Here is a 24,432-nt window from a genome sequence, read left to right as displayed (position 1 = left end):
GTGGCCCATCTCCTCCTCACTACCCCTCTGGAAGGGGTGTCCAGCTGTCTACAGGTGGGCATTGGGTCCCCATCATGCACTATCCCTCTTTCACGGTGATGTGATTCTCACCACCACCCCACCTTTGTTGTTGGAGACCTGGTCTCCTCTGTCCTTCATGGTCACCTATGTTGGTGTGTTGCTTCCGTGTGGGCTCGGTTGCTTCTGGGCTAGATGGCCGCTTGTTTGCTTTCAAGCCTTTAAGTCCCCAGACGCTATATCTCTCAGTAGCCGGGCACCATCAGCCTTCTTCACCACACTTGCTTATGCACATTTTCGTCTTCAGCAATTATGTGAGGAAGGTGATCACACAATGATTGTTTTTGTTCCTTTGTATCTGCTACATGGTCCATTCAACACCTTGTATTCGCTTAGGCCGTGTGCTTCTTCTCTGTGGGCTTTGTTGCTTCTGAGCTAGATGGCCACTTATTTGCCTTCAAGCCTTTAAGACCCCAGACGCTATATCTTTTTTTGATAGCCGGGCACCATCAGCTTTCTTCACCACATTTGCTTACACACAAGGCTGTCTTCAGTGATCATGTCGGGAAGATGGGTATCCTGCAATGGCTGCTTAGCAGGGCGAGGTGCTATTGTATTGGGGGATAATTTCACATCTTAAAAAAACATTTACTCTTTTTTAAAAAATGGGATGAACTGGGATTTCCTTATTAAAAATGTTTCTAGAGCTACCAAAAACTTGCATTTACAAAAGAGTTGATAAAAATATTCCTCTGGATTATACAAGAAAGGCGATAACAGGGCCTACTAAGACATGATGAACATTCATCAGACTTGACTTCTTTTTCTCCTGTTTCATCAGAGACTGGACCCTCCTCATTTTTTGTTTGTCCATTTTCAGCAGGTAAATCTTTAGTTTCTTGGTTAGCTTCTTCAGCCTGTTTTCCTTTTTGCTTGCACTTTTTTGTCCGAAGATTTATCCTTTCCTGGTGCCATTTTTGGCTTCGTCTCCACTTTTGCAGGTGCAGGTTTCGTTGATAACTTCACTGATCTCTTCAGCTCCTCCTTCTCCGTCCCTTTGGCCGAGCTGCGCTTCCTCTTAGGGTATCTTGGCTGTGGGGAGGACGCTTGCAGGACGCCTTCTGACCGCGGGGCACCAAGAGCCTTCTCGACGCTGGATTGCCTGGTGCTGCTGCTCTCCTAGCCGCTGCCGGAATTGCTAGGACCCACGGCAGGACTACCATATGTCTTGATGTGTGTTTTTGTGTGTGTGGGGGGGAGGCGGGGGTTAAACTATTTGGTGTTGTCTCTGTTTCCTGGATAGTGATAGTCTCCTCCTTTGTGATATTAGGGAATTTTTCTTCCAAGCATTCCCATGCTATTTTAACTGTAGACTTATTTTTCTTCCTCCTAGGCAGCCCAATAATTCTAATATTCTTAGCATGGCAGCCCACATCATCCTCAAGCTTTCTTTAGATTCTTTTACTCTGTGCTTTCTTGGTTCACTCACTTGGTGAAGTCTGCTTGGCTGTCTTTAAATTCACTGATTTGATTTTCCTTTTTTTCCATTCTATTGTTTAGATCATGTACCTTTTTAAAATATATTTCTGCTACCTCATTACTTAATTTCTGAATTTCCTTTGGGTGTTAGGTTTTTAGTATCTCCATTTCTTCCCTTGTTTTCTGGATTGAGCCCCAGATCTCTTGTATTGCTCTCAACACCATTCTCTGTATTCTCTTTCTGGCAGTTGAAGGGCTTCTCTTTCTGTGTATTCTATTGTGTTTGGATAATCTTTAGTTGTTGACTTGTATTTCTCTTGATTTCTTCTTTCGTGGTTCTTCTGATGGCTGTTGTTTGTGTGGCATAGTTATCCAGCCGTAGATGATCTGTAGGCTTCTGGGTTGTGTACGGGGAGAGGGAGGGGTTGACTCTTTGGGTTAGAGGAGGATCATCTAGGAGCTGGAATTTGTATTGTGTGGAGATGAGGAAGCAGTTCCAGTTGGGTGGATAAGAGGAATAGGAGAAAGGTGCTCAAGAGTAGGTTTAAGTGGTGGTATTAATTGTAGGAAGGCTTCTTGTTAAATCTAGTCATTTTTGATGAGTTGGAAGAAAGGATTATAAAAGGTGTGTCATTACTTGTAATAGGTTTTGAGAGAGTGTGGGCTACTGAGGTTGGGGGGAGCGGGGTCTTGAGTTAATGGTGGTTGGGGTAGGTGAGGGGTATAATAACAAATTAGGAAATCTACCAGTGTCACTTATTGACTCTGTAGATTATATAGGGAGAGTGCAGCCCATGTGTTATTGTGTTTAAGGCAGAAGGCCCTTATTTCAGTGGCATTAACTTTCCCTGTTTTCAAGGAGGGAAAGTCGAGTGTTATATGTGGAGCAGTATTGGGTTTCTACACCACTCAGTACTGTCTGTCCTTCATACCAGGGTCACATTGTGGAAATAGGCTACTGGACTGGAGATCCAACCTTGGGCGGTGGGGTTTGGGGAACTCCTGCTAAGCACAGTAAGTCCCAGTGACAGTCAGACACCTAGGTAGGGGAGGGGGAGCCACCAAGAAACACTTGAATACTGAGTTCTGGTTCCTCTCCTCTGGTGGGAAAGAGAGTTTTGTGGTTTTATATCTCAAAAGAAAATAGAAAACATTCTAAGATACTCTTGAACCACTCTCTAAAATTTAGGTTGTGTTCATGGCTTTCCGGGGTACCAGTTTCCTGTTTACATTAGCTGGGAGTTTCTATCTGGCAGCTATTAGAACTGTGCTCTTGAAAAGGAGGCGGGGAAGATGGGATCAGGTCAGGGAGTGAAACTATGCAGGCTCTGTTGCAAGGGCCTTGGTGAGCTCCAGGGTGTGGGGCTGGAGACTCCACTTGAGGGGTGGTCTGGCGTGGGATATTTCGCCATGCTTTCAGTTTATAGAGCTAGAGGAGAAGGCATAAGACTGGCACTTACCGACCCACTGAGCCTGCTGAGCTAGGGGACAGAGGAGGCTGCAGGAGCTTCCTCAGTATTCTTGGGGAAGGAGAAAACAGGAGAGGGAAGTCTAAAATATTCCTGCGGTGGTGAGGATCCAGGGCCTACTTCTAACTGCCCAGAATTGACCTCCTCACCTGTCAATCTGTGGGCTATGCAAGGGGAATTCTAGACAGGGCACTATCTTGATGCAATCTTCCCAGGTCTCCTCTCAGTTGGCTCTTGACTGAAAGTAGAGGATACCAGAATGATATTTACTTGTGTTTCATTGGCTATGCAAAGGCATCCGACTCTATAGGTCTTAGCAAATTATGCATAGCCTTGAGAAGAATAAGAATCCTAAAATGCCATGTTGTGCTCAGAACTCCTGCATGGATCAGGAGGCAGCTGTGTAAACAGAACAAGAGAATACTGAATATTTTAAAATCACGAAAGGTGTGCATCAGGGCTGTTTTCTCTCACCATACTTATTCAATCTGTATGGTGAGCAAATAATCAGAGAAACTGGATATGTGCAGGATCAAGATGGGAGGAAGGCTTTCTGTCAACCTTTGATCTGCAGATAACACAGCTTGCTTGCTGAAAGTGAGGAGGGTTTGAGGCACTTGATGAAGATTTCAGCCTTCAATATGGATTACCACTCAATGTAAAGAAAACCAAATCCTCACAACTGGATCAATAGATAACATCATGTTAAATGGAGAAAAGATTGAATTTGTCAAGGATTTCATCTTGCTGGAAGCCACAAACAATGCTCATGGAAGTAGCAGTCGAAAGATCAAATGATGCATTTCTTTAGGTAAATCTGCTGCACAACACTTCTTTAAATTGTTAAAAAAAAAAAAAAAGAAAAAAAAGATGGTGTACTTGAGAGCTGAGGTGCACCTGACCCAAGCCATAGTATTTTCAGTCGCCTCAAATGCATGTGAAAGTTGAACATTGGATAAGGAAGACCAAAGCAAATGGATGCATTTGAACTATGGTATTGGCAAAGAATACTGAAAGTACCATGGACTACCAAAAGGACCGAGCTGTGTTGGAAGAAGTACAGCAAGAATGCTTCTTAGAGGCAAGGATAGCAAGACTTTGCCTTATGTTCTTTGGACACATTGTCAGGAGGAGCCAAACCCTGGAGAAGGACATCCGAAGGACAAGAAAAGGAGGAAGACCCTGGATACGAAAGATTGGCACAGAGGCTGCAACAATGGGCTCAGACATAAGAACATGTATTTTATTTTGTCGTAAATAAGATATCGATGAGCAGGAACTGACCCAAAGACCCTAACAACAAACAGCAACTCTACAGGGCTTCCATGGACCTTGCTTGCATGGTTATCAAGCCCACTTTTCCCCTTGGTGGGTCACACATGCCTTATTGGCGTCGTCCCAGCCATTCACTCGGAGGGAGGTGGCAGACCATGGCTAGAATGGCCATGTAAAGGCAGTCCATCGCGCCACAATAGCATTCTCTTCTGATTCATTCCGCAGACTCCCCGAAAGTCATGTTGGAAATGCCACATGCTCTTTTTCCTTCTGACCTGGAAAAATGCTCTGCACAGCCCCACCAGTCAGTGAGTCATTCCAAGCTGATCTTTCCATCTTGTCTGTCTATATTTATGGAAGCCTGAAACCGCTGAACACTGCTTAGTAAACACCAACCCACTTACTCTGTAAATGCTGACATTCGATCCCAGGACCTTCCCCTGGAAATCCATGTGGGTTGTGGAACATTGATAGAATTTCCTTCCCAAACTTGAGGTTTTCTGAAGGGTCATGTTTTGCTAACATCACTTCAAATGTATTTCTTAACAACTTCCCCAACCTTTAGGCTGGGGGTGGGGTGGGGCGGGGCGGGGAGAGGGGACTGCAGCAATTACTCATTTGGAAGGAAGTACAGATTCTTTTAAGAATCTACAACCAAATGCTTCAAGATGATTGTGGTTCCTTTGTTTTACAACTCCGAAGAAAGTGTTACCTGGTCCCAGGGTTGAGTTTCCAGCAGAGGTTTCTTTCATTCTTTCTTTCTTTCTTTCTTTCTTTTTTTTTAATGAAACGATCATTTTATTGAGGGCTCTTACAACTCTTACTACAATCCATACATCACTTGTATCAGGCATATTTGTACGTATGTTGCCATCATTCTTTTCTAGACATTTACTTTCTAATGAGCCCTTGATATCAGCTCCCCCGCCCCTTGGCCCCTTGATAGATTATAAATTTTTATATTCATATCTCCCACCAACCACTGTCTCCCTTCCCCCATGGTTTCTGTTATTCTTCTCCCTGGAGGGGTGTGTATGGTTATGTGTGTATGGTTATGTGCAATCAGTTTCCCCTTCCTCCCCTCTTCTCCCCGCCTTCCCTCTATCCTTCTGGTATCGTGATTCCCATTCCTGTTCCTGGATTCCGTGTGTCATGAGCTTTTATCTCTTATCTAGACCTTTGTACATGCTTCAGTCTAATACAGAGTGAGAAGCAGCTAGGGTCATGATAGTGTTGGGGTGAGGAAGCCTCAAGGGACCAGAGGAGTATTGTGTGTTTCATCTGTGCTTTACTGCACCCTGGTTGACTCATCCCTTCTCTGCGACCCCTCTGTGGTGGATGTGCCATTGCCTACAGATGGGCTTTGGGTCTCTGATCTGACCCCCTAGTTCTCAACAATGTGTTTTTGTTTGTTTGTTATTTGTTATGAATCTTCTGATGCCTGTTACCTAGTCCTGATGACACCTCATGATCACACAGGCTGGTGTGCTTCTTCCGTGTGGGCTTGTTGCTTCAGTGCTAGATGGCCGCTTGTTTGACATCAGGCCTTTAAGACCCAAGATGCTATATCTTTTAATAGCTGGGCACCATCTGCTTTCTTCACCATATTTGCATATGCACCCATTTTGTCTTCAGCAATTGTGACGGGGGCGGGTTGGGGGAGTGAGCGTCACAAAATACCAGTTTGTTAGAACAAAGTGTTCTTGTATTGCGGGAGGGTGTGAGCTGAGGCCCAAGGTCCGTCCACAACCTCAGTGTATAGCCATATAAATCAATATATGTACCTGGCCAATGCCTCTATTTTATGAATTACTGTATTTATATATGTACACACCTATGCTTATACCTCTATCCATACCTTTGCTTCTTAGAGCCTTCTTCTGATTGCTTTTGCCTTCCTCCTGCCCCGCCACCACATTCACCCAACTTCTACCTCTTAGTACATCCTCTCAGCTAGACTGCTGTTGCTCCAACACCCACAGGATCTCTACAACCTCCTAGATGTTGGTTTAAATTCCCTAGTTTTTCCCTGTCTGTGGCGTTGTTTGCTCACCACACCCTTCCCCCTACCACCTTCTCCCCCTAAGACCCTCCAGGACCTTTGGCCCCATTCCAGCAGAGGTTTCTGTATTATGTTATGCAGGTGTTCTATGTTAGATTAGTATTTTCCAAGGAATCTTTTTTTTGCCAACAACAACAGCCCCTTGCAGTACTAGTCTGTGGTTCATTTAATGCCTGGCAAGTATCGCATGCCTGCAGAACCAGAACATTCATATGTGGAAGTTAAAAGCAAACAGCCTGCTTCTGAGTCGTTGTTTGTCCTCATGGTACAATAGGGAGAGGATCCCTTTGTCAGTGATTTGAAAGATGGTAAGATTTAATCACACCTTGTCTATTAGTTTGTTGTTTGGAACTATGTCACCTGTATTTAAAATACCAGCAGGGTCAACTAGAATGGAGCGATTTCAGCAGTTTTTAGACTAAGACAGACTAGGGAAAAAGGTCTGGTGTTCTACTTATAAATATCACCCTGTAAAAATCCTAGGAATTACAACACATCTGTATCCTATCTCGTGTTGGAAGAGGAGCTTCCTAGGTTGGAAGGCACTTACCTGCCACAGTGGCCACACAATCTACTCAAGTGTACTTTTATCGGTTGAGTTATGTCCCCTCAAAATGTGTGTGGTACACACTAACCTGTGTATTTTCTTATAATCCCCTTTGTGAATGGGTCATGCTTGTTATAGTAATGAGATTTGATGGATCTTAATGCTGTTGTTGTTAGGCCATAGTGAGCCTATGCACAACCGAACAAAACACTGCACTGTCCTGCGCCGTCCTCGCAATTCTTATTACGCAAGAGCCCTTGTTGCAGACACTGCGGTAGTCCATCTCCTCAAGGGCATTCCTCTTTGTTACTGCTGCTCCACTCTCCCACCCACCACGTTCTTCTCCAGAGACTGGTTACCCCTCACAGTAGGTCCAAAGCAGGGAAGACACAGTCTCGCCATCCCTACTTCTAAGGAGCACTCTGGCCATATTTCTTCCAAGCCAGATTTGTTTATTCTCTTACCTGTTCATAGTCATTTTAAAAGCCTTCTCCGGCATCACACTTCAAACATATCAATTCTTTTTTAGTCTTCCTATTCAATATCTCTCCCATGCATATTAGGTCATGGAAAATACCATGGCTTGTGTCAGGCACACCTCACTTTTCAAAGTAGCACCCTTATCTTTCAGTGCTCTAGCGAGGTGCGTGCAGCTGATTTACTCTGTACAATGCGTCATTTGGTGTTTTGACTGTGGCTTTCCTAGGCATTGACGATGGATGCAAGCAAGACAAAGTCCTTGACAGCTCCATTTGTAATGTTACCTATTGGTCCAGTTGTGAGGATTTGGTCTTCTTGATATTGAGTTACAGTCCACACTGAAGGCTGCAATCCTTGTTCTTCATCAGCAAGTGTGTCAAGCCCTCCTCACTTTCAGCACGCACGGTTGTGTCATCTTGGTATTGCAGATGGTTCATAAGTCTTCCTCTGATCCTGATGTCACATTCCTTTTCATATAATCCAGGTTCTCTGCTTATTTCCTCAGCATGCACATTGAGTAAGTATAGTAAGAGGATGCAATGCTGATGCATATCGTTTCTGATTTTAAAGCATGCAGTGTTTCTTTGTTCTGTTTGTACAACTGCCTCTCGATCCCTGTACAAGTTCCTGATGAGCGTAATGAAGTGTCCTGGAATTCTCATTCTTCTCAAGGTCATCCGTGGTTTGTTATGATCCACACAATCTAATGCCTTGTCATAGTTAATAAAACACACATAATCACCTTTTGTTCTGTTTTTAATTTTCCCAACACTTTTATTGGCATCAAATTCACAAATTATACAATTCTCAATAGTTTAATCACATCAAGAAGAGGTCTACACTCATCACCATAATCAGCTCTAGAACAGTTTCTTCATTTTTGTACTCATCATTAGTAGTTCCCTATTTCCCCTAAAACTCCCCTGCCGCAGCCCCCAGGAATCATTAATCCAATTCTGGTCTCTATAAGGTTACCTATCCTGGATTCTATATACAGAAAGACATCAAAAGACAAATAAACTGAACAAGAATGACACAGTAAAACAGATAAAAGGCTGGTTAACAGGCCTCTTTCCCCAGCGCTGATAGGGAAAGAAAGCCATCCCTGTGAGCTGGTGCTCCGAGACCAAACTCTATCCTCCTAAATGGAAAAAAACCCAAAAGTGTCCGGGATGGGGGTGGGGCAGGAGGGGGGCTGTGGCAGGGAGACTTTTGTTCAGAGAAGCCCTCCACCTGGGTGCATCTGTTGCAGCACCATTAGAGAGCTCAGACACGAACAGTGCCTGTGGCCATGAGACAGGACTGGGCAACGTTGCATTGTTATACCCAAGTCCTCCATGAATTGGAGCTGGCTTGATGCCACCTAACATCAACAATGTGATTTAAAGGGGACCCCTACCATGACACCATTGAAAAATATGGGGAATGATATCACATTGACATATGCTCCTAGGACCCTGTCCATTAGTGAGCATCAGCTTAGTGTCACGGAATGGCTTCTCCTTGCTGTGGGGTTCTCTTGCCAGGACTTGGACAAAGTAAGTTGCTGCAAAAGGAAATGTTTCCATTTGTGGTCTCCCTGGAAAAGGAGATGGAACAGATCTGAGCCTGAAACTCCAGAAGGAGGCATTTCCCTGATCCTCAGGAAACCACGCTGGCCAGGTTTATTCTGGGAAGCATGACTGGGGCTCTCTGGGACCATCTGTTACTCTAAAGCAACGTGCCTGCCAGGGGAGAGGGTGGGAAAAGGTGGACAACTGGGAGCTGTCTTCACAATGCAGTCTCTGGTGGTGTCCTGATGCACACATGGACGGATCAGGGCATTCATTCACAAGCACCTATTAAATCCTTGCTGGACACCAGATGCAGATCTGAGTGTTGCGAGGTGATGGTGTCATAGGCCATGAACCCTCCCATTGCACGGTTCCCATCCATCAGCGGAAAGGAGACCTTTTCTGCCATTGTCATAAAGGACAGTGTGACCAGTGGTGTGACCAGTGATGAGTGAAGTGTTCTAGGTGCTTGGAAGCAGGATCGGGCTGAGAAGGCCAGGCCACGGGGGAGGAATTGATTTTTGAACTGGCATTGATTGGGCCAGTATTTGCTCCCTCTCATTGCTTTGACCTGGACTGTCCTTCAGCCTTCCAGTCAGAATCTTGATTTTGATACTGAAACTTGATGTCTCACTCCAAGGCCAAGTCAGATCCTCCATGTGTTTCCTACCGCTCAGCCTCTGCCTGTGTTTTGCAGCCTGCTTCTAGTAATCCACTCAGCCACCTCACTCTGTCCTAGAATGGCCCTTGCTAGGAGCTTCTGGGCCAGGGGCCAGAGCCTTGCCAGCCCCTGGGGGACCTCCCTGACACTGCAGCCCTGATTCCTTGTCTTAGGCATCTTTGTCCTTGTGCCCTGTGGTTCCCATGATCCTGACCATCTCACTGCTACCTGCTTGCCTTATCCCTGGCCTGATCTCTTTGGCACTCAGACTCGGTGCAGGATGAGTATCCCCTATGGATGGCAACAATGGGAACAGCTCCCCAAGCCTGGCCGGTTCTTACCTGGGTCCCGGCTGCGCTCTCTCTGCCTTCCTGCCTAGCACTCAGGAACAGCCTGAGTCCTGAAAGACCACTGGCCCCTGGGAATCCTGTTTTCTGGTGGATCCCACACGTGAGCATGGCTGTACTTGGATTGTACCTTCGGTTCCAGCCCACAGGCTACTTCGTGGTCACTCTTGGGCTCACTCTGCACAGGAGGAATTAAGAGAACCAAATCTTATTAAGCTTGAGAAGTCCCAGAGCTTTTGAATAAGCCAGCATGCAGAACCGCTGGGCTGAGGCATTCCAGACGAGGTGCCTTAGCTTGTTAGAGACAGTCTGAGGATCAGATCCAAGAGGCCGCATAGAAGTGCTCTCTCTCCCTTTGACCTCACACAGTTCTGGTTCCTCACAACCGAATCCTTGTATGACCTTCGCTTGAAGCCAGATGTTTCCCAAGGGGAGTCTTTGCTAGAAGCGTTTGTCTCAGGTGCAGGGTTGGAGGTGATATAGGGGTGGGGCTGGGGCAAGTTCGTGGGGAGTAGATGTGGGAACTCAGCCTGCTCTAGGCAGCTTCACCAGGAAGCAGCCTTTCCTTGTCATCACCCACCCAGCCCTAGACCAGCCATTCCTGGGCTTATCAGCCCCCCTTATCTGACCCAAATACCTCTGGCTGAAATCTAAGCCCACCTCTTCCGATTCCATCCTGAGTCACCAGACAATGGTGGGCTGTCCCGCCTTGGGCACCGATTCTGAAGGTGGCTTTGGGTCTGCCCTCACCTTTATGCTCATTTCAGGAGGCTCGGCTATCTAAGGTCATATTGTCTTGGGTAGGGAGGAGGGTGGAGAAGCATCACTGGGAGGAAGCAGTGACGGACTGAGCAGAGCATCTTGTGCTCTGGGACCCAGACACCCTGCTCACCTTTCCCTTTCTCACCCTCCTGGGGTGGCCCAGTTGACTCCCCTCCCTTAGGGTCTCAAAAAAAAAAAGGGTCAAAGCAGAAGCAGCTTCTCCAACCCTCCCGACAGGTCTTTGTGCCCCGGATGATGTTGCCATGGCGTCATGAGTTGTGAGGCTCTGTTTAGCGTCCATCTCTCCCGTTAGACTGAGGTCTAGGGTTTGGATGGGCTGCTTCACAGCCGGATCCCCAGGGCTGGTCCACAGAAGGCCAGTGTGCCTTTGCAACATTCAAATGAGCAGGGAGAGTTTTGAATTTGCAAAACAAACACACAGGCAAATTTGACTCACAGTAACCCCATGTGTGCCAGAGTGGAACGACACCATCTCTTCTCTCCCAGTAAAAGGGACCATAGAAAATAGGCTCATCGCTGTCCTTGGGCTCGACTCTTTACTTATCCCTATCGGGCACCTGCCCAACCTTGGTCCACCGGGCTCTGCCTGAGGCCCCGAGGCCCTCCCTGGGAGAGCTGCTTGGAGGGAGCATCGGTGGGCGGTGAGTGCATGCAGACCCGCCTTGCTCTTGAGTCTGCGCTGGCTCAGGCTCTCCTTTCCTCCTACTTGTCCACAGGGCACAGCAGCACCTGGCAAACTCAGCCCCCCTTTGCTCGGCTGCCTGTCTCCTCCAGAGCATGTATCTCTACACTTGTCTCCAGAATCGATGCGTGCTGGGCAGACGGGGCGATCCATGTTGCTATACACATCGTCATAGCAACTTGAAAAGGGGCCCTCCTGGGGCTGTGGATCAGTGCCGGGCTGCCACCAGAAAGACTGGTGGTTTGAACCCACCCCGCAGGTCTGCAGGAGACAGACTGTGGTCCGCTCCCTGAGAGACTGTAGCACAGGAAACCTTCCGGAGCAATTCCGTTCTGTCACTGGGCCACTATGAGTTGGAAACTGTCTTGTTGGCCCAACAGCTTTATTAAAAACACGCGAGGCTGTTGCTTTTTAATCATCTTTCCTCACATGATGCATGAAAATAAATGTTGCCATGTAAGCACAGATGTCACCTTGACGGGCACTGACCCAAGCCATGACCGGTCCTTCCGATGGCCTCGCATGTCTGTTTAAGTTGGAGAGTCAAAGAGAAGACAGGAGAAGAATGAATGTAGTTGAACTGTGCTGCTGTCAAAGACTACAGACTGTAGCTAGTCTTCCCTTCGCCACCACCTCCTGATCCAAAATTTCACATTTAAGACAACAGTAAAAAAAAACCAAAAAAACTATTATCTGATCGTGTTGAGCATTAACAATGTCTGTCTGGCAGTCACGAATGTTGAAGCGCTAGGCAGGAGGAATATTGGTTGTAATGGTCCATGTCATGTGTCACCTGGCTGGCCCTTGATTTTCAGTGGTTTGGATGGGCTGTTGTATAATCATGTCATTTGGCAGTTGTGTAAAGTTACAGTCACCCTCTATTGTGTAATCTGTTTATTGATCAATTTTAGATCTCTTGAGTTTGTTGGCTCCCCACTCCCCGTCCCTGCCCCTTCCTCTCCCATGACCCATCAGAACTGCTGGTCCCGTTGTTTTCTCCTTGGGATTGTTCATCCTGTCTATCTTATAAGGATAGACATAGGGAGAAAGAAAAAGGAAAACAAACAAACAAACAAAAATGAAACAAAACCAAGAAAAAAAAACACACCAAAAACCAATAGATAGTTCCTCTGTCTGCTGACCCTCATATGTGTTTTCTGATCAAGTCTGACGAGATGCCAAGCCCTGCCCCCAAGTCTATTTTCAGGGTTCCTCAGACTTGGTTCCTTTGCTCCCCTTGCTGCCCTGTTGCACGTCCTTCAAGTTTCACCCCACTGTATACGGGGCAGGCCAGGCACACTTCCCACACAGTGTCTCCAGTGCTGTCCCCCATAGCAAGATGGGTCAGTGAGGGAATGTTGTGTCTCGTGGTAGGGCCGGCCCTATGGTCATCTCTGTGCATTGGCCACTCTGAGCAGGGTGTTGTCCCTGGGGCCTCTCTCCCCCCGGGATATATCTTCAGTTCTGTCTTCTGTGTGGGGAGGGGATCAACATAGCCGGGCTAACTCCCTTACTTTAGACATATCTTCATGAAATACGTTACCAGAAAAGTGTATCCTAGTGTTAACGCAGAGGGTCAAAGGGAAACGAGGGAAGTGCTCAGTGCGCTGTATGGACACAGTAGCCGCAGCAATGGACTCAAAGACCAATGACCATTAAAATGGAGCAGGACCAGGCGCCTTTCCATTCTGTCCTACAAAAAGCCACCACGAGTCAGAGCCAACTAATCGATGGCAACGAATGCCAGTATAATACAGCTGGCCAAGGCGGGGGCAGGCCACGGGCCCGAGAAGGGGGCATCTACATTGGGTTATGCCCTCGCCACTTACCATGCTCCCTTTCGTCTTTGTCCTGCCAAAGTGGACATGCTGACTTTAGGATTATGGGAATAAAGATCTAAGAACAAATAACACTCTCTAGGTCCATTGACTATTGATGTTTAAGAAGCAGAAGGTGAGAATCTCACGTTAAAGTGAGGAAAAGATTGCAAAGAAAGAAGCCGAGGTCCCAGTAAAAGCTGAGCCTCTAAGCAGAGGCAGCTCAGTCAGATGTGGCTGAGATAATAACATATCAAAATCTCAAGCTAAGAGTGGGACAAGATAGGTTTTTGTGGGATGAAAGCCTCATAGACCCATTAGGTCAAAGGGGATGGACCTTTATGGGATGGCCACCAGAGAAAGAACTCAAGTTTGACTGTTACCAAGATACACGAGGGGTGTGACTTAGCAATACGGGTCAGAGGCTGTTCCCGCAGAGCTTAAGCTCTGGGCTCTGTTGGAAACTGTTGCAAAGCCCCAAGGCCGGGATGGCATGGAAACACGACTGTGTTATTTTAGGTGGATGCAAACATTTCCGGCTTGCAGCACCTCTGAGGACTCAATGTACTTGTCAACTTATAAATCCCACATATATTGAGTTGGCTCATTGCTTTTGTCTCCAAATAAACTCATGTGGAAGTGGGAGGCTTTTGATGAGGCAGAGAAGAGGGGAGCTGGGGCATGGAGCAGACGGAGGGTGCAAGGGCACTGGGGAAGTCCCAAGACTACAGAGGTTCTACTCTAAGACAGCTGGTTCTCTGGTACCCCTCAACCGGTGGCTTAAACTGGTGGTGCGTTTTTCACGTGTTTTCGAGCCCCGGAGTCTGAAATCAAGGAGTTGGCAGAACTGCACCAGCTCTGAAGGCTCTGGGGGAGATCTTTCCTTGCCTCTCGGGGTTCCTTGGCTTGTAGACATATCACTCTACTCTCTGTCTCTATTGTCACACAACCTTTCCCTTTGAGGGACTCTGTGTCTCAAATAGCCCACCCTTTTCCTGTATAGCCCTGGTTATGCATTGGGCTGCGATCCTCATGGTTGGCAGTTCAAAACCACCAGCAGCTCTGAGGGAGAAAGACTGGACTTTCTACTCCAGTAAACAACTAAAGTCTCAGAAACCCACAAGGGGTTGCTATGAGTCAGCATGGACTTGATAGCAGGGAGTTTGGTTTGGTATTTTGGGTTTTTTCCTATATGGATATCTGCCCACGAAGGCAGAGCCAACTCTAAATCCAGGAACCATAACTTATTTAATGTCTGCCAAGACCCTATAAGACTGCACCCACTGGTACCAGGGGAGGAGGACTTGATCATCTCTCTCTCTCTCTCTCTTTTTTTTTCTCTTCTTCAGATTCTCTGTCATTTCCTAGCTCCTCATGTTTGGTGAGTGGTGGGCTGCGGGAGTATGGTCCTGGAGGCATGGGTGAGATGTGTCTGCCCAGCTGGTCAAGAGAAAGGCTACCAGACAGTCACAAAGCCCTGGCTCAGGATGCTTTGAAAGAGAGCCCAGTTTCCAGAAGAAGCAGTGTTTGACAGTGGTGGTCACAGTTGAGGAGCTTAAGTTGGTGAGAGTTAGAGATGATGCACATCCAACTCAGCTCTGGTATCCAACACAGGGACTCTTATTGTGATGTCCAACTCAGCTCTGGAATCCAACACAGTGACTCTTATTGTGATGATGATGGTGGTGGTGGTCGAGGGGATGATGACAGTGATGGTGGTGGTGACAATGGTGATGGTAATGGTGGTGATAGACATACCTTTCAACCCAGAGGAGTCCTGGTGGTGTAGTGGTTATGTTTGGGTTGTTAACTGCAAGCTCAGCAGTTCTAAACCATCAGGTCCTCAGGAGAAACATGAGGCTTTCTAAGTCCTGTAAAATGTTACAGTCTGGGGACCCATGGGTGCAGTCTACCCTGTCTTATAGGGTGCAGTGAGTCAGCTTCGAATCAATGGCAGTGAGTTGGGTGTGGATTTGGATTCAACCCACACATCAGTCCCTCAATGATACAAGTGGTCTGCATTTTATTACCAACGTATAGGCTGGTATTTGAACCCACCCAGTGGTAGTGCAGAATAAAGGCCTGGCAATCGGTGTCACTAAAGAGTCATGCCAAGAAAACCAATGGTGCATTCCTACTCTCTGGCAAACAGGTTGCCTTGAGGAGGAATTAACTTGGTGGCAACAGGATTTTATTGTTGTTGTTTTTAAAGATTCTGCACACCAAGTGGTACACATGACTAAGCACGCCCCTGCTCTCTGGAAGCATGGCTGCTCAGACCCACCCAGAGGCACCTCGAAAGCAGGCATTGCGATTTACTTCCCAGAGGCCTCATCCTTGAAAATCCTATGAAGCAGTTCTACCCACAGGGCAGTCATGAATCAGAATCATTTGCTGTTGTTGTTGTTGTTATTCAACCCTCTGCAAGGGATGATGTCGGTCAAGGTAATTTTGCTTCCATTTCTTCTTGGGCTCTCTGCTCTGAGTTTGAACTTGGTTAAGTTTGTCAACTTGGACCATCTCCCAGAATCCCTTCTATCTAGGTGCTTGAAAGAAAGGCATGTTCCTCTTCACCCCCCAGAAGTTCTAAAATAGTGTGACAGTTACATAATCTGATGCCAATTTGAGGATTCAGAGTTACGGGGTGGAATCTAGTCCGTCAGTCAGATCTCAGCTTGATGACCTCATTTGGAGGCACTAAGGAGATGAAATAGCTCGCTGGAGGCAGGACACACGCAGACTCCCTGGGAGACATTGCAGTTGACAAGACACATGGAACTATGCTAGTGCCCTGAGCTGGAGAAGCCACATGGACCTACCCTGATGCAACCAGACCTCTGAAAAAAAGAGAAGCCACGTGGAGACCCCTGCCAGCGCTGAGATGCTTACAATGCCACTGAATCCACAAGATTTCCCACCCACTGGCCTGTGATCGTCCTGCATTTGGCATCATTGCATGTATTTCATGAGTTTGAAGAGGACTTTATAGATTGGCATCGGACATATGGACTAATATTGGACGTATGGACTTGATCTGGGCTGGGATGTTTTGTCAATATTCAAGTGCTCCCGTATAGAAAGCTCTTTCTTCTACACACATGAGTGTGTCTATGAATTTGCTTCTCTGGTCTACCCAGGCTAGCACAGCTAGTTTCCTTGAGACTGGGGCCTGGGCACTGGCATTTCTTAAAGCACTTCCATAAAGAGACCAACTCCTCCCTCCTCTCTAGCTTGTGAGAGACCCTCCCAGTTAGTAGTGAAATCCCCAAGTCTCAGGAAAGCCTGGTCAGTGGGTCCCCCTACCCAGTGGGCATGGAGAGCCAGGGACCCTGGGACTGGGGCACACAGGAAGTGAATATCACCTGCTGTCCCGGTTGTTCCACAGTGTGGCCGTGGCCAGATCAGAGAGTGCCCGCCATTGCGTCAATGCACCATTACAAAGATCGGCCTTTCCTGACAGATGCAGCACTGTGCACACCACGGTCCCAGGCTGAATGTGCCCCCGTGGTCATCATAGCTCCCCCATGAGCAGCGGGGACCCTGCCTCCCCAAGGCCACTTCTCATACTCCCTCACCTCCTCACGTCTGGGTCCCCTTCTTCTCCACTCCCTTCTCTGAGTGAAGTTAGGTGACAGCTGACTGTTCCTGCAGCTCCTCTGGAGAGCACAGCCCAGGGCAGCCACCGGCAGTAACCACCTCCGATCCCGGGGAAGAGGTGTGCTCTGAGCTGCGAGGCTGTTGCCCTGGAACCCACTCCCTACACCAGGCAATTAGCAGCCCCTACAGAGAGCATGGTGGCACATGGTTTGTGCTCGCCCAGTGTACTGTGGAGGAAAGGCCTGGAAACCTGCTTCTGTAATGACAACAGCCCAGGACACCCCACAGAGCCCTTCTCCTCTGAAACACATGGGATCACGATGAGTCGGAATGGACGTCATGGGATCGGGTTTGCTTTGGGGCTTGGGGTGGGCAGAGAACAGCAGCAGGGAGGACGATGGGTTGGAAGATGAAGCGTCTACATGCTGAGCACCTGAGAACCCCCAGGATGGTGATTGGTATCAGTTGCCATTGAGCTGACTCCAACCCCTGGTGACGCCATGTGTCACCCTGAGTAGGATTGTACTCCACGGGGTTTCCAGTGGCTGTGACCTTTCAGCAGTTGCTCAGCGGGGCTTACTTCTGAGGTGCCTCCGAATGGGTTTGAACCACCAACCTTTGGGTTAGTAGTTCAGGAAGTAACCATTGTGATCTTCCAGAGAACCAGAGGGTTAAATGAAGAGTTAAATAATGTTACTTGTCCTCTAATAGGACTGTTGACGCTCTCCCGGGGCCGAGGGAGGCTGTTGTTGAAGGCTCCGCCCTGGGTTTCCAGTCCTTAGGCACCCTCGGGACCACTGTAGCTAGGAGAGCCAGCCTTTCTCCCCAGGGGCACAGGAGAGCCTGGCAGCCCCAGGAATCGGAGAGATAGAGGGGGTTGTTTTTCATTGGGCACAGAAAGCATTTTGCCACTATTTTTCCTTTCTCTCTTCTTTGGAGTGTGTGTTGGGGTGAGGAGTAAGGAATGGGGACAGCGATACTGCCTCTAGGCGTCTTCACTAGCCCTCAACCCGCTGTCCTCTCTGAGCAGAACAATCTGATAAAAATTCTGCCTTCACATGTTGCTGGGGTCCCTTGCCTTTGAGTGGATGCCGATCCATGGCAATTTATGACCAACAGAGTGAAGCCCCGCCCAGTACTGCGTTCTGCCTATAGTCAGCCTGTTGCAGTGCATTGTGGTGGCCTTGCGTCAGTCCATGTCGCCACGGTCTCTCTCACCCTCACTCACTTTCCCTCTTCTCTCACCTTTACCCCCACCGCTTCACCCATCAAGACAGCCTCCTTCCATGACGGCTCTTGATGATGTGTCTACAGCAAGCCAGTTAGAGAATATCCTGTTACAATCCACAGTTCTCAGCAACTGGTATTTGGATGTGGGCCCTTCTTCCTGAGTCTGGAAGCTCTGCTGAGACTTGTGCACCATAGATGACCCTTCCGGTCTTTGCACAATCAGTGGGATAGCTTCCAGCACACAGAAACATACATGCCACTTTCCAAGCCGAAGATCCGGGCTTACAACCCACAGGTTGAGAACTGCTGATTCAGAGTTTCTGTAATTTCCCTTGCGGATAACCACATCGCCTTCTGCGGACCTAGTGGTAAGCACACCTGTGTCTCCCACGGAGGAGCCTTGGTGGTGCAGTGGTTTCACAAGGTCAGCAGTTTGAAACCAAGGGGGAGAGAGGAGGCTTTTTTCCTGCTGCAGGAAAGAGTTACCATCTTGGAAACCCACGGGGGCAGTTCTACCCTGTCCTGTAGGGTCGCTTTGAGTTGGAATCGCCTAGATGGCAGTGAGTTTGGGTTTGGTGTCTCCCATTGTTCTGTTCTTCTGATGTGGATAGTGACTTAGCACATGGCATTATTGAGTCGACCAACTTTATTGTTTATTGGGCAATGGCTAAGCCTTGTATGGTGTTGTTGTTGGGTAGACGAGGGTGGATTCTGACTCATAGCCACTCTGTGTAGAGAGGAGTGAAGAGCTGCCTGGTCCCGCACCCTCGTCACTGACCTTGCACGCCTGTGGTTGCCACCACTGTAGCAGTCCTGCTTGCTGATGGGCTTCCTTAGTTTGCTGACTCTTCTCCAGGGACTGGTCCCCTGAACAACTTCCCAATGAATGTGAGACAAAGTTAAACCTTCCCCGGTTCTGAGGAGCCTCCTGTCTGTACTTCTTTCAGGTGGATCTGCTCGTTCTGGCAGTTCCTGGAATAGCTGATTTTCTTCCCAGTCCCAGGGTTCACAGGCACCTTAGTCAGTCTTCCTGATTCAGATGCGCACGAGGCGACTGAAAGCACCATGGCTCAGGTCAGGTGCACCTCCGTCCTCCAAAGGACACCTTGGCTTTGGAACACTTGAAAGGAGTCTTTTACAGCAGATCTGCCCAGTGTAGTCTGTCCCTTCATTTTTGACTGCTGTTTTTAGGAGATTTAGTCATTACCTATTATTAGGAACTATATATAAATTAATAGATACATAAACAGAGGAAATCAACTGTGTCTAATGGACAGAAATATATTCCCTCCCAGTTTTGGAGGCTGGAAGGTTGAAATCGGGGTGCAGGCTCTGTGGGGAGGGAAGGGGCTGTCTCTCTGTGCCCTCGGGAGGAAAATCCCTGTCTCAGCTTCCCTCACTGTCCAGCCTTGGAGTTCCTGGGCTGATAGCTCACTCAGCCTCCGCTCTCTTAGAGACAGTTGCTCTGCCCCCTGCGTCTGTCTTCTTCCAAGCCTAATATGGACTTTAATATTTCCAAAGCGATTAACTGAAGGCACACCCTACACTGGCATGACCCACTGACACAGCAAAGCAAACCCTCTTCCCAAATGGGATTGAATCCACAGCCATCACGAGGATGATTTACAGCATGTATTTTGGGGGCACATAATTCAAGCCACAGCAGAAGGCATCCCCAGCCCAGTCTCATCTGATATCTAGCCCTCTTGACATCCTGCCTCCCACACCTTCCCTCTGCATTTGAGACGGCAAGGATCATATGCTTTAACGATGTTTCATAGCCCCAGAAAACAAACCAAAAATCTAAACTCACTGCTGTTGAGTCGATGCCAACTCATCTCAGCCCTCTACGACAGGATGAAACTGCCCCTGTGTGTTTCTGAGACTGTTACTCTTTAAGAGAGTAGAAAGCCCTGTCTTCCTCCCTCGGAGCAGCTGGTGAGTTTGAACTGCTGACCTTGAAGTTAGCAGCCGAACACATAACCCCTATACCAAGGCTGTTCTCTATATTATTTGACTTGATGCTCACAAAATTAGGAGACATTAAAACACTGTTATTTTAGAATGCACAGAGACATAATTATTCCTGTATTTTAGAATGCATAGAAACATAATATGTCAGAACACATAAATCTTCCCATTTTTCAGATGGGGAAACCAAAGCACAGAGTGGTTAACGATGGCTCACAGTGACAATCTGGTGGTTGGCCAAGGAGGACCCCTGACTCCTGATGAGGGCTTTCTCCTCTGCTCCACAGTGAGTGACTCACGAGGGAAACCAAATGGGACAGTCGGCCTACACGGCCTCCTGTTCACCACTGTCACAATGGAAGCCTGCCCCCCATCCCCCCTGCCCCCCACCTAGCAGCTCTGCTCTCTTGGCACTTCTTCTGGAAGTTTCCTTGCTCCTCCTCATCTTCCAGCTTGCAGCTATGGGGCCTGGGGACAGTGCCCCGACTGTGCCAACCCCCCACTTTCCACCCAATCTCAGCACGAGGGCGAGTGTCCAAAGTGGAAAATGTGAAGGCAGGGTCTGACATCATGCAGGCTATGGTTTTGCAGTGCGGAGTGGCTGCAAAGTTAAACAGAGAAAGGGAGCAGGACAATTATTTTTAAATGGTCTCTGTGTGTGCAACCCTGAGGCACAGAGAGCTAAAGAGAGAGGAGAGGAAAAGGGAAGGGGAGGAGAGGGGAGGTAGAAAAAAAAAGAGGTGTGAGAAAGAGAAGTGGATGTAGAGGTGGACAAGGAAAAGGGGGAGGGCCTTTGTGAGGGAGGCTGATGCCACCAGTTCCTTCTCATTTCATGGAGCGGAGCCCCCAGGCTCCTAAGTCCCCCCAGCCTCCACAACCCGAAAACCAAGACTCGTGTCCACCAGTGCAACCCCCTCAGGTACTGTTTCTGTCCCACATGTTCTCCCCTGAGCCCCTACTGCCTTGAGCCTGGGCCTAGGAAAGGCAAAAGCGTGGAAGTCGCCCTTCAGCCATTGACGACTGGTGGCAGGACCCGGAATGCTGATGTTGAGCCTGATGTGGGGCCTGGCCAGGGGGCAGGCTGTGAGCCATCAGTGACCGCTTCAGAGCAGGTGAGGAGCCAGCCCTGTCACAGCTGTGCATAGCTGCCCAACGGGCTCACGGCCACATCCCAGGCAACACCTGTGGGGAACATATGCTAGGTCCGTGAGGGTCATAGCAGACGTGTGGCCTTGTCACGGAGTTTGCTGAGTCTCGGTGAGGTTATGAGGAACCCTAGGGCGTAGTGGTTATGTGTAGGGCTCCTCACAGCAAGGTCAGCAGTTTGAAACCACCAGCTGCTCTGTGGAAGAAAGATGAGGCTTTCTACTCCTGTAAAGAGTGACAGTCTCAGAAACTCACGGGGCAGGTCTACCCTGTCCTGTAGGATCGATAGGAGTCAGAATTGACTCGATGGCAATGAGATTATTATTATTTTTAGTTTGGTGAGGTTATACCACAGAATCCCAGGACTCAGTGTGGAGATTGGAAAAGCGCTTCATGTGAGAAAGCTCGTCTAATTCATACCCAGCTTTCTACAGATGGAGAACACACAGCAGAGCGGGACTTGAGAATAATCACTTAAAACAGGGAGAAAGACACATGATGGTAGCATATGTGAGTGTGGATGTGCATGTGTGAGAATATGAGTGTATGTGTATGATTGTGAATCTGTGTGTGAACATGTGTGATTGTGCCTGTATGTAACTGTGCACATGTGAGGGTATGAGTATACATGTGTATGTGTGTATATGAGCCTGTGTAGGTGCGAATGAGAATGTGACTGCATGTGGATATGAACATGTGTATGTGTATATGTACACACATGTGTGGGTGTGTGAAGTATATATGTGGGAATGTGTTAGTATTAAGTCTGAATGTGCATATGTGAGTGTGTGAGCATGCTCATTTAATGACTGCACATGTGAGGATGTGAATGTGAATGTGTGAGTATATGTAAGGGTGGAACACGGAAGTGTGTGTCTGTATGTGAGTGTGCATGTGTGCACATGAGAGTGTGAACACATTGGAGTGTACTTGTGTGTATGAGTTTGCATGAGATTGTGTATGTGTGAGTGGGAATGTGTCTGAGTGAGAGTGTGTATCAAGTGGGTATGTGTGTTGTTGTGAAGGTGTGTATGTGTACATATGTGTGACTGTGAAGTGAGTGTATTCGTGTGAATACTGTGAGTGGACGTGTGAGAGAGTGGTTCATGAGTGCGTTCTTTCTACAGCCTTGCACACCTGTGTTCTTCCTGGCGTCCTTATTTTGGCCATAATTTTGGTGAGCTGCTGGACTTCCTGCACGGTGGACATGCCACGGACTGAGCTGGGGGCTGCTGGAAGGGCCGTGGCATTGCACACACTCTGGCAGTGCTGGCCTTCTTGCCCCGGAGCATTCTCTCCCTGGGAGGGTGGGGGTGGCTAGAGATCAGTGGTTATTTTCTCCTCCAAGGGTTTACTTGGAAAAGGCAACTGTGGAAACCCCCTCTGGCCATATCATGCAGAAAGTATGCATTCAGTAACAGACACACGCGGCCTCTTCCCTTGTGCCTCTATCATGGGAAGGTGGTGAGGTGGCAGGGAGATCAAGCTAGCAAGATATTGCCAATTCTGAGTTTTAAAATGTGGCATCATTCCACCTTTATCCATGTCTTATAGCAACATTCATTTATTCGTAGAGGCACCGTTTCTAAGAGACAATGCACGGAGCATTATAAAAGAGATTGATCTTGTATTTTTAAACCTTCAGATTTACTTGTTAGAAATAATACTTCGTATTTATTTCACCAGTACTGATCAAATTTTATTTCCTTGATGCTGTGTGATAGCCTCACAATTGAGTCCTTTTGTCCTGAAACTGTTTTTTCCTCCTTTTCTTTTTGAACCTCTATTACAGTACAGTTTATGACTCAATCCTGCCCAAAGTTTTGGTTTTCTGTGAGGGCGATCTCATCGATGCCACTTTGTCTCCGTGAGCCCCTTCACAGTGTAATTATTTCCAGCTCCGGTTTTATATTCTTGTCCCGGCATCTGTCATGTAAGTATGAGCCATGCAAACGCAGCAGTTAATCATCTTCAAGAGTAATCTGCTGAGAATAAAAGATGTAGCAACGGTGATGTGGGAGTTAGACTAGAAGGTCCCTTCTGGAAGAGTCTTTTTTTGGTATCTAGAACACAAGGGAGTTATACTTCTAAAGCACACAGCAAAATGCATCTCTGTCACCTGTTGGGGTGCTTTCTCAGTTACCCTAACTGCACCTTTTTCAGGGACTGTTAAAAGCTGGGTTTCCACGTTCCATTCCATGACTGTGTGTGAGTGAGTTTTATGAGTGTGAATGTGAGTGCGCATGCTGGAGTGAGAGTCCGTGCATCTGCGCACCTGCACATGGATGCGTGTTGAGCTTGTGTAGCTGAGAGTCAGCAGATAAAGGTTAGGGTTGTGTGTGAGTGTGCACATGTCTGTGTGAACTCTGTGCGTGAGTGCTCGTAGATGCGTGTGTGTATGAGTACAGAGTGTGTCCAGGAGTGTGAGTTTGTGAGTGTGGATTTTTAGATGCGAGTGTGCACGTGTGGGTGCCTGACTGTATGAGCATCGTCAACAAAGGGCACTAACCAGGTAGCAAAGAGGCATCATGACCGATCAAAGTATTTGATAGGAGATTTAAAAATCCATTTAATCTAGAACTGGGTGTTTAGGTCAACTAAACTAAAATTCTGGAGGAAAACGGTTTCCTAATTTTCCCCCCTCTCTCCCTTGCAGCCCTTTCTACATTTTATCTATATTTACATGATCATTAGAGTCAAGGATCTCAGATTGAGACAAAATATGAGTTGCTTTTTTGAATCCAGATTATGAAGATTTTTTGAAGTCTTCACAATGATCATGGCAACCACGGGCTTACTTCAGCTCCGGCGGCTGCTCGACTATGTGATTTGTGATGTAAACTCTTGGGGAGTGCCGGGCAGGCCTGTGAGTCTGACTTCCTGCCCCCGTGCTGTCCTCAGGAGGGGATTACTGGGTCAGGCACACAGCCAGCTTTATGGCTCTGGAGCGGTGCCGGCCGACTGTTTGAAGGTGCGCTCCTGCCTCTGATGTGCCACTTTGATTTGGCCTGTCTTCTCCTGCCAGTTCAGAACGATCACGTAAAAGAACACATTGCGTTTGAGGGAGGGAGTCAGATCTGGGTCTGAAATGTGTTTCAGTTTGCATAACTGTGCGATGGGATCGCTTGATGGGGCCTGGTCTGGGGGATGGGGGTACTCACCTTTCCTAAAAGATGCCATCTGTCTCGAGTGAGAATAGGCTGTGACATGCAGGTGCCCCCAGGGACAGGGCTGCAGCAGTGGCAGGCGTTAATGAGCAGGCATAAGGGGCTGCTCCCAGGGCGGGTTCCCTCTGAAGCCATTGCCACTGGCAGC

General features: G+C 47.9%; 1 pseudogene; it reads right to left on the bottom strand.

Moving 5' to 3' along the window:
* Nucleotides 1–725: 725 nt before the first annotated feature.
* LOC142440493 (non-histone chromosomal protein HMG-14 pseudogene) lies at nt 726–24,419 on the bottom strand (annotated as a pseudogene).
* Nucleotides 24,420–24,432: the final 13 nt, after the last annotated feature.

The sequence above is a fragment of the Tenrec ecaudatus genome, chromosome 2 (genome assembly GCF_050624435.1).
Source record: "Tenrec ecaudatus isolate mTenEca1 chromosome 2, mTenEca1.hap1, whole genome shotgun sequence".
In the NCBI taxonomy this organism is placed as follows: Eukaryota; Metazoa; Chordata; class Mammalia; order Afrosoricida; family Tenrecidae; genus Tenrec; species Tenrec ecaudatus.
The sequence above is the reverse complement of the archived record's forward strand: the minus strand, read 5'-3'. Positions and strand labels throughout refer to the sequence as shown.